The sequence below is a fragment of the Enhydra lutris genome, unplaced genomic scaffold (assembly GCF_002288905.1).
Source record: "Enhydra lutris kenyoni isolate GAN:26980312 unplaced genomic scaffold, ASM228890v2 scaffoldscaffold15, whole genome shotgun sequence".
NCBI lineage: Eukaryota > Metazoa > Chordata > Mammalia > Carnivora > Mustelidae > Enhydra > Enhydra lutris.
In genome coordinates, this window is record NW_019154099.1 from 3381272 (window position 1) to 3394269 (window position 12998).

A 12998-nucleotide genomic window follows, 5' to 3' on the forward strand; every position below is an offset into this window, starting at 1 on the left:
TGACAGAACGGCTAAGGTTCTCCAATAGACTATGGGCTAGGGGCACTCCTATATGCAAACTGGAGTTCTAATGTGTGTGAGAACACTGTGTTAAAAATGCTCACAACCACAGTAAGACACCCACTAGGAGGGCTGGAAGCACACACACACACACACACACACACACACACACACACACACACTAACAAGATTTGGCAAGGGTGTGGAAAGGTAAGAACTCACATACTTTGCTGGCAGGAATGGGGTAGCTACTGTGAAAAACAATTCCACAATCCATTGGCAAATTAAAGATAGAGTGACCCTATGACCCAAGAATTTCACTTCTAGAAGTGAAGAGAAGAGAAAGTAAAGAGAAATGAAAATCTGTCTCCAGTAAAACTTCTGCACCGATCTTCATAGCAACACTATTCTTAATGGTCAAAGGGAGGAAATCACCCCAATGTCCATCAGCTGATGAATGGATAAGTGAAGTAGTATGTCCATACAATAGGATATTATCTGGCAATTGAAAGGGATGAGGTACTAATACGTGCTAGGATGCCAATGAGCCTTGAACATATTACATATTAAGCCAGACCACATGATGCCACTTATTCTATGTTCTGTTTCTATGAAAGGTCCATAAGAGGCAAATCCATAGAGACAGAAAGTAGATTAGTGGTTGCCAGGAGCTGGGGGTATGGGGAAATGGGGAGTGACTGCTAATGAGTATGGGGATTCTTTGGGGGGTGATAAAAGTGTTCTTGGAATTAGGGATGATAGTTGCACAACCTGTATACTTATTAAAGGCCACTGAATTATAAACCTCCAAGTGGTGAGCTTTAAGGTATATAAATTATATATATTTATTTTTTTAATGAAAAAAAAAAAGCTCTCAAGATGTGAGATCTCAAGGCTAACAGGGGTGCAGAACACAGCCTCAAGATGAGGGGAGCATGCAGCATTCCAACCATGCCCTTGAGAACCTGCACTGCGTGAGCTAAATGGGGGTTATATTTATAATCATAAGGATAGTAATATTCATACTGTTCTCTTTTTCTTTTTGGCATATAAATACGTTTATAGGTGATTTATCATTCTTAAAACTCACTTAGCCATTATTTAAGAACCTGGGGACGTAGCCCCTTTCAAAACCATGTGTCAAAAACCACTGTTTAGTACATCCGGTATCAAACATGGCCAGTAGTAAATGATACTTTTGGCTGCCATAAAAAATAAAATAAAACTACCCATATGTCAGCTTTCTGGAGGAGCGCTGTAGACTGTCATTCATCACGAGTCCAGTCTCAACCACAAAAGCCAGATTCCCTTCTTGTCACCACCCTCTCAGCCACTCTCTCCTGCTACTTCTGGTTTCACTTCCTGTCACTGACTGCCGCTCTGTGGTAGCACGTCTGTTGTTGAGGATACACTGAGGGGGAGGCACTCTCCTGGGTGCAGGGGCAACCCACAAAGGAAGCCATCAGCACCTCACACCCCAGAGTCACCTGCCTAATCTTGGGGAGATCCTGGCGAGAGAAGGTTACTCTGCAGAGAATGTGCTAGACCACATTTCCCACCCGCACAGAAGACCTCACATACTTGAGGTGTCTGCTCCATTCATTGCGAATTTCAGAAGAGAGCAGAGTGGAGCGCATTGGAGCCACTTCCTCCCCTGGGAAAACCAAGTGCAAGCAAAGCTTGCAAGAAGCTACTCTTCTGAAGAGGAGCAAGGCTGAGCCTGATAAACTGCAGCCAACTTCTGAGCACATGCTCATAAAGTCTATTTTCACCAGATCTAGGATAAACAGCACCTGGTCAAAAGACTTTGTTCTTTAAAAATAAAAATCAACCAATCTGCAGCTTTTCGAAATCAATCAAACTCTGCAGCTTTTCACTTCCTAAAAATGAAAAGTAGGCACTAGAGTTCCATTTTGAATCTATTCAGGAGCAGTCACTGGAAGCCCGAGGTTTATCAAGCAAACTAATCATGGGTCATCTTCTGAACCGTGAGCAGGGCTATAGGTACCAGGAAGAGTGCACAGGAGGACCAACCATATTTGCAGGAAGTTTCCCCCAAAATTAAATGAGTAGAAATAGATCTGGTTTACCAGATCAGTTCTTTCCTGATCATGATTAACAGCTTGCTACAGAAAGGGCAGTTGGAGTCAGTGTAGTCAGGACAAAAGCATGAATATGGGAAATTCTGAAGGTGGTAACAAAGTAACAGACATAAGCAGCCAGTGACCCAATAATGTTTTCATGTTAGAAATCGAATTCTCAGGATGTGTGGGTGACTCAGTGGGTTAAGCGGCTGACTCAATTTCGGCTCAGGTCGTGATCTCAGGGTCGTGGGATTGAGCCCCCACATGGGCCTTTGTGCTTGGCATAGAGTTGGCTTGATTCTCTCTCCCTCTCCCTCTGCCCCTCCCTCCCAATCCTCTCTTGGTCTCTCTCTCAAATAAATAAATCTTTTTTAAAAAAAGGAAAGGAGAGTAGAGGAGAGGAGGGGAATTCTCAGCCCGATGGGCTTAGTCAACAGGTGCCTCCTAGAGTGAAATCCTGAATCTGATCACCAGGAAACATCAGCCAAACTCAAACTGAGGACAGTCTACAAATTCATTGCCCTGAACTCCTAAAATAGGTCAATGTCACGAAATACAAAGACAGACTCAGAAACAGTTGTATATTAAAAAGAGACTCATGAAATGTGACAAGTGCCTTGGATTTTCTTTTGCTACAAAGTTTATTATTGGATCAATTGACAAAATATTTATAAGGTTTATAGATTAGATAATATTTTATCAATATTAATTTCCTGGTTTTGATGATTGTCTTGTGCTTTTGAAGAAAATTCCTTGAGTTGAGAAAACATACACTGAAATATTTGAGAATGAAGAGACACTATGTCTGTATCTTACTCTTAAATGATCCAGAAAAATAATGAGAGAGAAAGAAGAAAGAGGAGGCTTTCTTCATGAAAAAAATCATGGTTCTTCTAGGAAGGAGGATGGGAAGAATGGGTGTTGGACCTTACACTAAGCACACATATCTTAATAATGTGGGCTTTTATTGCTGAAAAATCACTTGGGTAAATTCTACCCTCAACTATTAAAACATGAAATTATACATAACAGAACATGAAGGGAAATTTTTCCTGTGTCCTAGAATTAACCAGAGGCATTAAGCACCCCACATTCAGAGAGCTGCCAACAGTTGGAGTTATCTTTTTACCCTCAGAGCCTATGAGAGGCACCAGTTCAGGGGCAATCCTACTTTCCCACCCCACACCACATCCAGTGACCATAAGAAAAAGTTTAAGAGGTAAAGGAGTCCTGGGCTTTTTGACTAATAACAGCGTTTATGAAAAGAAGCTATTTCCTTTCACTCTCTAAAACCAAGTGTAAGACCCCAAGAGAATCAGTGATAAAAGTTTGGGAAAACCACAAGAGGGGGAGAATTGTATTTTTTTTTTTTTCCCTAGTTGAACATCTGCTTATCTAGTAGTGGTCTAATCTGCCCATTAGTTGAAAAAGAGGAAGAGAAACTTCAGGATAATGGCAAGATAGAGAGGAAATTCTCCAAGGTGGAATAGCTTCTATACCATTTGGCAAGACAAAGATGTGTGTGTTTCCAATGGATCAAGCAGACATCAGTGAAAAGAAATAGGTTTGGGTCACATTGTTGATACCAGATCAAAGATAGGTAACCTGAGGGAATAATAATCCCAGGTTTGAGAAGTATGGGATGGAGCAACTTTGGTATGGATAGGGGAGTGAGATGGGGTGAGAGGGTGCGGGGGGGGGGGGGAAGCTAGTGCAATTTACAGAGCTATGTGGTCTGAAATGTTGCCTATTACATCAAATCTGATTTTGTCAGGGGAATCAACCCTGCTCTCAATCACACTTGTACAAACCACAAAACATCAAAAACCTCAAGAGCCAACACAGGACTAGTTAGTACTAGGAGGGCAAGAGGGAAAAAGCTTAGAACAACTTTTGAGGTAAAAGTTTGGAAATGAAGAAGAACGAGCCTTAAATATCAAAATGAGACTGTTCTAAAATAAGAATGCCTAAAGAATTATAAAATTTGACAAAGATATCAATAATGAATGAACTACTCATTGGTAAAGTTTGACAAGGTCAGTTGGAAAAAATTATTAGATAGAAATTTGAAACATTTTCTGTTTTAATCACATGAGTTTAGAAGCCTAAATAAACCGATTGTATATAGAAACTAAAATAAGATAAAGCATTGACCCATGATCTGTGCAGCTGTACCTCACACCCCTCCCTTTCATCTGCCTTGCCTTTGTGTCTGACTAAGCAGCAGAGACTCTTCCAGCTACTATGTTAACAGAAGGACAGCCAACTTTCCTAGGAAATTTCAAGGGAGTGATGTCATAAAATCAACATCAAATGGCCACTGAGTCTGTGTTTCCCTTGACTGCCACTGTCAAGTGACATTGATCAGGAGTTGGTCAGTAAACTGACCACAAAGCTGACCATCTGTCCACTGTGTGACATGATCCCTGTAATTTTCATGGGGCCACCATATTACTCCACATCTATTATTGGGGAAAAAGGAAGGAAGGAAAGAAAAAGTAAGCTAAATCTAGCAACAGTCAGAATATGATTTAATTTGCCTTGGGTCTCCTTATCTGAATTTGAGTGGGGTGGTTGACACACATACTGACATATTTCCTGCTTGCAATTCTAATTACCAGTGTACCTATTGTTTCCAGAGAAGACACCACATGGGACGGGGGTGGGGGAGAGGGTGGAAGGAGATTTCCTGGGCTCGAATGCCAGCAATCCCACTCATTAACATTATGACTATGGGAAAATTACTTTACCTCTCTATGCTTCAATTTTCTTATCATGAAAAGGTCGTATGTAACCCACTAAATTGTTGTGAGGATTAGAAAACATATCCTGTGTGAAACCTTGAGCACAGTGCCTGGCACATCATAAATACTTAATTAATTTTGGCTATTATTATCATAATAATTATAATTATTTTCACCTTAAGAAGTATAAGGACACAGAGTGGGAGTGGGAAGGAGAGTGGAGGGAAAGGAGGAGCTGGCTGCTATTAGCACGAAGCGGACAACCAGCGCTAAGAGTAGAATGAAGAACCAGCAGCCAAAGTCAGCTTGAGGAACTCAATGGAGCTTCCCCACAAGTTGTCCTGGAGTTGATGGAGGGCAAAGACAATGTCTAGCTTGAACCAAGGTTGGGGTGTCCAGAGTGGGTAGACCAGGAGGTGCTTGATGAACTCTTACAGCTCCATCTTATTGGCTGCAGAGAATATGGAGACACGCCCCCAACCAAGAGATATTGGCTTGGCCTGCAGCTTGGACACTTGTTGCAAGGTTGTGGAAACACTTCGAAGACAGGCAGGCAGTGTGAGCAGGCTGGAGGCTGCTACCTCTTTCTGGCTATTTGGGTCCTAGTGGCCATAGTCTTCTCCAGCTGGAAGGCAATGGGGCTTGATGTGACAGCTTAGTAAGCATTGCTTTCTGAACGTGAAGTTATTTAACCTCACCCATGGGAAATTCAGACACACTGTCAGAAGCAAGGGGTTGAGGGGCCCTTCACTGGCTCAGTCAGTAGAGCATGTGACTCTCGATCTCAGAGTCATGAGTTTAAGCCCCATGTTGAGTTCAACCCCTTTACTTTAAAAAAAAAGAAAAAAAGTAGAAATGAGGGGTTGAGGGTAATCAAAAGTTAAGAATAGGAAATTGGAGGCAATTTGAGAAATGCATTTCAAAGAAGAAGTGCTTCCCTTAGCTCTACAAAAGGCATACAGACACTTATGAAGTTAAATAACACAGTGCTCAACATCTCCAGCTCCACTCTTAGGCAAATGTGGGTTTGACTCTCCACTGTGCCACTCAGAAGCTGGATATCTCGGAGTCAGTTACCTAACCACCTTAAAACTAGGTTTTCTCCTTTGTAATTGAGGCTGTTGACAGTACCAATCAGTCTCAAAGGGTTATTATTAAGTATTGAATGAAAGAACTTACAAAATAAATCTGGCATATATTAGGAGCTCAACGTTAACTATTGTCTCAAGTGACCAAGTTTCTTCATCATGTTCCTTTCCCACAAAAGAATAAGTGACGTTGAAGGTTTTGTTACAAAGCCTGGAAAATGTTTTACACTTTCACAGCCTTTTCAACAACAGAATAACTTCCAGATATCCAGCTGTAGCTTTCATGTAAGTATTTTACCAATACAGTGTCTACAGAACGGCCAAGATAAGGAGTTTACCATCTGTATGCCCATGATTCCCAGTTATATCTCTAGCTTCGACCTCTCCCTGAACTACTATAGATTTGATTATTCAATTTCCTACTCAACATTTTTACTGGATGTCTAAAAGACGTCTTAAACTAAACATGCTCAAAATTGAACACCTGATCTTCATACCCCAAGTCTGCCCTTCTGGCAGCCTTCGCCACTTCAGTTAATGACATCTCTAATCTTCCAAGTGCTCATGGGAAAACCCTTGAGACATCCTTGCTGCTTCTCTTTTTGATTTCCAATAGGTCAGAAACACTTTCACTCAGATTTCAAAATATATCAGACCCCTTCTGAGCTGACCAGAGTCAGACCACTTCTCACTACTCTTCTACTACAACTTAGATCCAAGCTAAAAATATCTGTCTTACCTGGGTTTCTGCCCTTGCTTCTTAGCTGGGCTTCTTGCTTCCACCCTCAATTCTTTCTACGGGTTGAACTGTGTCCCAAGAAAAGATTATGTTGTAGTCCAAACATCAGTATCTGTAAAGGTGACCTTATTTGGATATAAGGTCTTTGCAAACATAATCAATTTAAGATGAGGTCAGATTGGGGTGGGTCTTAGTCTAATGACTGGTGTCCTTATGAGAGAATGATTTAGAGACACGGAGATAAAGGGAAAAATGCCATGTGGAGATGGAGGCAGAGATTGGAGGTACGCTATCACAAGTCAAGGAACACCAAGGAATGCCCTCAAAGATCAGAAATTGGAAGAAGCCAGGAAGGATTCTCCCCCCAGAACTTTTAGAGGGAGCATGGCCCTGTTGACACCTTGATTTCAGACTTCTAGTCTCCAAACGTGGCTAGAAAATAGACTTTTGTAGTTTTAAGCCACCCAGTTTGTGGTACTTGTTACAGCAGTCCTAGGAAACTGACACACCCCTCTACAGTCTATATCAACAGAGACCCAAGAGCGATCCTTTTAAAGCCTGTTCTAATCTGATCACTCCTTCAGCAGAAACCGTCCAATAGCCTTCACGTCAGTCCTTACAGTTGCTGATAAGTTCCATTATGATATTTTCCTACCCTCTTCTCTCCTACCTCCCTGCTGGTGATCTCCCCTTGTTTACTCTATCATAGCTGCCATTCCTGTTGTTCCTTGAACAGACCAAGCACGCTCCCAGAGCAGAGCCTCTGCCTCTGCCTAGAAGGCTCTTCCCCAGACAACCGCATGGCTCTTCCCTCACCTGCTTCAAGTCTTTGCTCAAGTGTTACCTTCTCAGTGAGATGTACCTTGTCCACACTGTTTAACCCTGTACTTCCAAACCTTATTATTCTCCTCTATTTTTTCCATCTTGCCCTGTACCTTTTCACATAGCATATATTTTACCAATCTGTTGTCTTCTTCCCGCACTAGAATATAAGCTTCATGGGATGGAGATTTCTAACTAACACACAAAAGGCATTCATTAAATATTTGTTGAAATAATGAATGAAAATGAATGAAGATTGTGCTGGGACAAAACTGTGGTTCCTTAACAAAAGACAGATAATTCTAAGGGCAGATAATCTTTCTCCCAATAGCTTGTGAAGACTGAATTCTTTGTTCAGTTTATCTGCAGGCCACATCCCCCATATCTAATTTAAGCTAGGATCTTTCCAAATTATTCAAATGAGGATTAAATGAGAAAAAAATGTATGTAAATGCAGCTGACATTGTTCTTGGCACAGAATAAGTACCTAATAAATTAAGTTTCTATCTACTCTCCCTATCACTGATGACAATGAGTATAGAATTTGATTATCCTGAAGGAGTGGGCAGGGGGCTTCTTTAACATAAGTCCTTCTCATGACAGGGACAAATGACTTGGGTCTAGAGTAGCACCTACACCAGAGACTGCTCTTCCAGACTTATGGGTAAATGATGACACACCCGCGTGTCAACACAATGAAGAGGCAAAACCATAGAAGGAAGTTATGGTGATTCTAGACTCCTGGGGTGATAAGCCTTTTCAGTCCACTTAGGAATAATTTTTCCTGTTAAGGATGTAGTTCTTGCCCCTCATTGCCCTCTGTGCTAAGGCACAGCATCAACACAGAAGACCCAGAGGAAAGAAGCAGTGGTCATGTTCACCACCCTGTGTTGACAAAGTGAATGTAGCCTGATGCAGCCTCCCAGTCTAGGACCCCCAGCCCTTGGGACTTAGCTTTCCAAGTGATGAAGTCACTCAGCAATGGCCGTCATTGGTGGAAGGAGATGTGTATCTTTTAAAGGAGAGCCTAGGTAGCTGACACTTGTTCCAATTCCTGTTTCTCTTTTCTCACTCTTCTGCACTGAAATCATATGAGAGTTCATAGAATCTTGCTGGGACGTTTACCTTCCACTGAGTTCACAGTCGTAATGCCAAAAAAGTGTAAAACTATACAACAAAATCCCCAAAGCAGCATCTTCATGAAGCATTTGAGAATTACTAGGAAAATAGAAATTTCACATTAGAAAGATTTCTCACTGTTATTTATGCATTACCTTGTTTAATTCACTCAAGAGGTAGGTATCGCTGTCTTACGGATGATACAGACTAGATAAGTTCAGAAAGTGGCACAAGGTCACTGTCCTAGCTTCCTGGCACTACTATAAAACATTGCCACAAACTTGGTGGTTTGAAACAACAAAAATGCATCCTCTCACAGTCCTTGAAGCCAGAAATCTGAAATCAAGTTGTCAGCAGACTTAGCTGCTTCTGGAGCATTTGGGGAAGAATCTTTCCTCCCTCCTTCCTAGTTCCTGGTGGCAGCATCCATCCTGGCACTGTCTGGCTTAAAGCTGAAGTGCTCCAATCTCTGCCTCCATTACCACATGGCCTCCTCCTGTGTGTGTCTCTTTGTGTGTTAAATCTCCCTCTCCTTTCTCTTATTAGGATGCCAGTCATTGGATTTGTGTCTCACCTTAAATCCAGGATGATGCCACCTCTAGATCTTTAACCAAATTACATCTGCAAAGACCCTATTTCCAAACAAGGTCACACTCATAGGTACTAGGGTTTAGGACTTGGACATACCTTTTGGGGGATGATGCAAGTCAACCTGCTGTAGTCACCAAGAAGTGGCAAAGCCAGAACTCAAGCTCGATTCTGATGATAGCATTCCAACTCTATACTGCCTTCCCCAGTGATCCCAGAGGAACTAGCATAAGCCACTGTGGATGTGTAGCTGGCTTGGGAATGAGTGTCTCATTTGTCATCTTGTTTTCCTAAGAGAAAAGTTTTATTTTAACTTTCCCACAATCTGTCTGGATTCAGATGAAATATAATCTCTGAGTTTTTATGAGAATTCCTTGGAAAGTACATGGAAAATTATTCCAATGTTAAGCCTGTTTTGCGCCAACTGTCTTCCTACTAATGCTGAAGCTGTACTGAGACAGAGTCCCAGTGCCCACTACAACAGAGCTTCTCACAGCCACGCCTAGGCTAACGTTACATCAGTAAAGATGCTCCTACATGAAGAGGGTTGATTTAGACCTGTCTGTAATGTCTGAATTTTTCTCTTAACAATAAGAATGTATTTGGGTTCTGCGTAGTAAAGGACAATCTCAACAAGTCTGGGTTGTCCAAACAGGTACATTTCCCCAAGGAATTTTGGCCCTTATTCAATTCTTAGGAGATAACCTCTAGGTCATTGGGATATCCTGCCTGATAAAAATATCTTTATTTACCTAAGTTTCTTAGGCTATGTCAGATAGTTTATGCTGACAATGTGATTTATTGAGGGCCTAGGGCCATGTGATATTACCTTCATCTCTTCAGGGCCTGGACTTAGGTCAACCACATGGGCAGTCAGCCATGCATGGGTAATAGAACAGCAATAAAAACTCTGGACTCCAAGGCTCAGTGAGCTTCCCTTGTTGGCACTGTTTTGTGTGCATTGCCACACACTGCTGCCTGAAGAAGTAAGCATGACCCCGTTGGGAGAGGACACCAGAAGCTTGTGCCTGATCTCTACTAAACTCTATCCTATATGCATTTTTCTGTTGATTTCAATCTATATCCTTTCACTGCAGTAAACTATAGCCATTATTATAATAGTTTTGCTGATCCTAATCCTATTGAATCATTGAACCCGAGGGTGGTTTGGGGAAACATCAAACACAGGAACTATTGCTTAATAAAACTCCAAAATTTTTTAAACAGTGCATGATTCCTTCAATATTCAGTTCTGGCAAAGTCCTGCTGAATTATAAACTTCATTACAGCGTGGATCGTGCCTTTTTATATTCATCTTTACCCCCACCTCCCCATACTACTCGTATGGAGCTTTGCATGTCATAAGTGTTCGGCAGAACAGATGGAAATGACATTGAAATCTGAGACCAGACTGAAGAATCTCCTACAATCGGAACTGACTTATAGGCCCTTGATGAGCTCGGCTGTAATTTTTCTGAATGGGATTCAACTCACATAATGAAGATCACCCAAGGTTGAGTGATATGTGCCTCCATTTGATGGTTTTGAATGATAAACTCTCCGAAGAGGGTTTTTCTCCTTGAAGCCTCTGTTCCCTGGCTCTGTGGCTTGGCAGACAGTGCTTGAACCGTGGGGCAAGTCTGGCATGTTTGAACTGATCCCAAGTTGTTAGGGAGCACACATTCCCTCTTCCCTTCCCTATCAACAAGAGATCTGTTTGCAATGCACAGTACTTGCGCTTCAGCTCCTGCAATTTCTAATACATTTTAACATCACTCTACTATTATTATAAATGGGCAGTTTCCCTGAATCAAGAGGTTTAGTGGGAAGGCAATCCTGGGACCAAGCAACTTTTTCAACTGCAGCCCTGAAAAAGGTGCCATGACTCCACAAGAAAAACCGCAATGTCCTCAACAGGTTTATTTTACAACTAAGATGTCAGTGGACTCCCAGGTTGGCCAAAATCTTAGTCTAAGCAGAAATAAAGATGGCTGAATTGTAGCAAATGTTAAGGTCTACTGAATTGTCTAGAGCCAGCCTCTTTTCAGGGGTCTGTGTTTTGTTTGCTTCGAGATAGAATAAACTCTTTTCAACACATGATGTCAAGCAGCAAGTTAATGGACAAACTGGCCAGTGCGCATTGAAACGGACAGTAGAAGGACTTAAGATAGAAGCCACACTCCACTGTCATCCAGAAATAGTAGAATACTCTCCATGGCTTGCTTTTGTTCAGTGCATCTGTTTGTTTTTTCCCAAATCAATTTTTTTGGGGTAAAAATTTAAGACAAAATAAAATGGGTAGGCCAGCTGATTTTTTGAGAAGGATACCAAACCAATTAAATGGGAAAAGAGAAGTCTTTCCAACCAATGGTGCTGGGGCAGCTGGAAGCCCGTATGCGGAAGAATGGAGTTAGAGCCTTATTTCACACCATTACTAACAAAAACTAACTCAAAGGATTAAAGGTCTGGGTGCCTGGGTGACTCAGTGGGTAAAGCCTCTGCCTTCGGCTCAGGTCATGATCTCAGGGTCCTTGGATCGAGCCCCGCATCAGGCTCTCTGCTCAGCGGAGAGCCTGCTTCCCCCTCTCTCTCTGCCTGCTGCTCTGCCTACTTGTGATCTCTCTCTCTCTGTCAAATAAATAAATAAAATCTTTTTTAAAAAAAAGATTAGAGGTCTAAATATAAGACTTAAAACTATGGAAGTCTTAGAGGAAAACATAGGATTATCTTTATGATCTTGGATTAGGGAATAATTTGTTAAGTATGACACCAAAGTACACGTGATAAAATAAAAATAGCTTTAAAAATACTATATCATCAAAATTAAGACTAGTGTGCATCCAAAGACACCAAGTAAAAGTAAAAAGACAGCCTATAGGATGGGAAATATGAGAAAATATTTACTAATGAAAATGAAATGAGAATGAAAAAATGAGAAAATATTTACTAATTATATATATCTGATAAAGGACTTGTATGTATAATACAAAAGAACCCTTACAATAATTAAAATTTTATATATAAATAAAAATAAAATAATAAAATAATATAAATAATAATAAAAAATAAAATAAAAATCAATAATTTAAAAAATATAAACCAATTTTAAAATAGAAGGGTCCGAATAGGCATTTCTCCAAAGAAGATATCAAATGGCCACTAAACCCATGAAACATTTTCAACATCATTAGCCATCAGTGAAATACAAATCAAAGCCACAATAAGGAAGCACTTCACATCCACTAGGATGGCTATATTCAACAAGTCAGACAATAAGTGCTGGTAAGTATGTGGACAAATTGGAATCCCTATGCACTGCTAATGGGGATGTAAAGTGGTGCAGTAGTCTGGTGACTCCACAGATGTTTAAACATAGAACTACCAGTATGATCTAACAATTCCATTTCTAGGTATATATCCAAGATACATGAAAACATACATCATATAGCCAGTTTGGGCTGCTGTAACAAAAATACCATAGATTGGGTGGCTTAAACAACAAAAATGTTTATTTCTTTTTTTTTTTTTTAGGATTTTATTTATTTATTTGACAGAGAGAGACACAGAGAGAGAGAGGGAACACAAGCAGGGGTAGTGGGTGAGGGAGAAGCAGGCTTCCCACCGAGCAGGGTGCCTGATGTGGGGGCTCGATTCCAGAACCCTGAGATCATGAGCTGAGCCGAAGGCAGACGCTTAATGACTGGGCCACCCAGGTGCCCCCAAACATGTTTATTTCTTATGGTTCTGGAGGCTGGAAGTCTGAGATCAGGGTGCCATCATATTTTTGGGTTCTGGTGTAAGCCCTCTTTCTAGT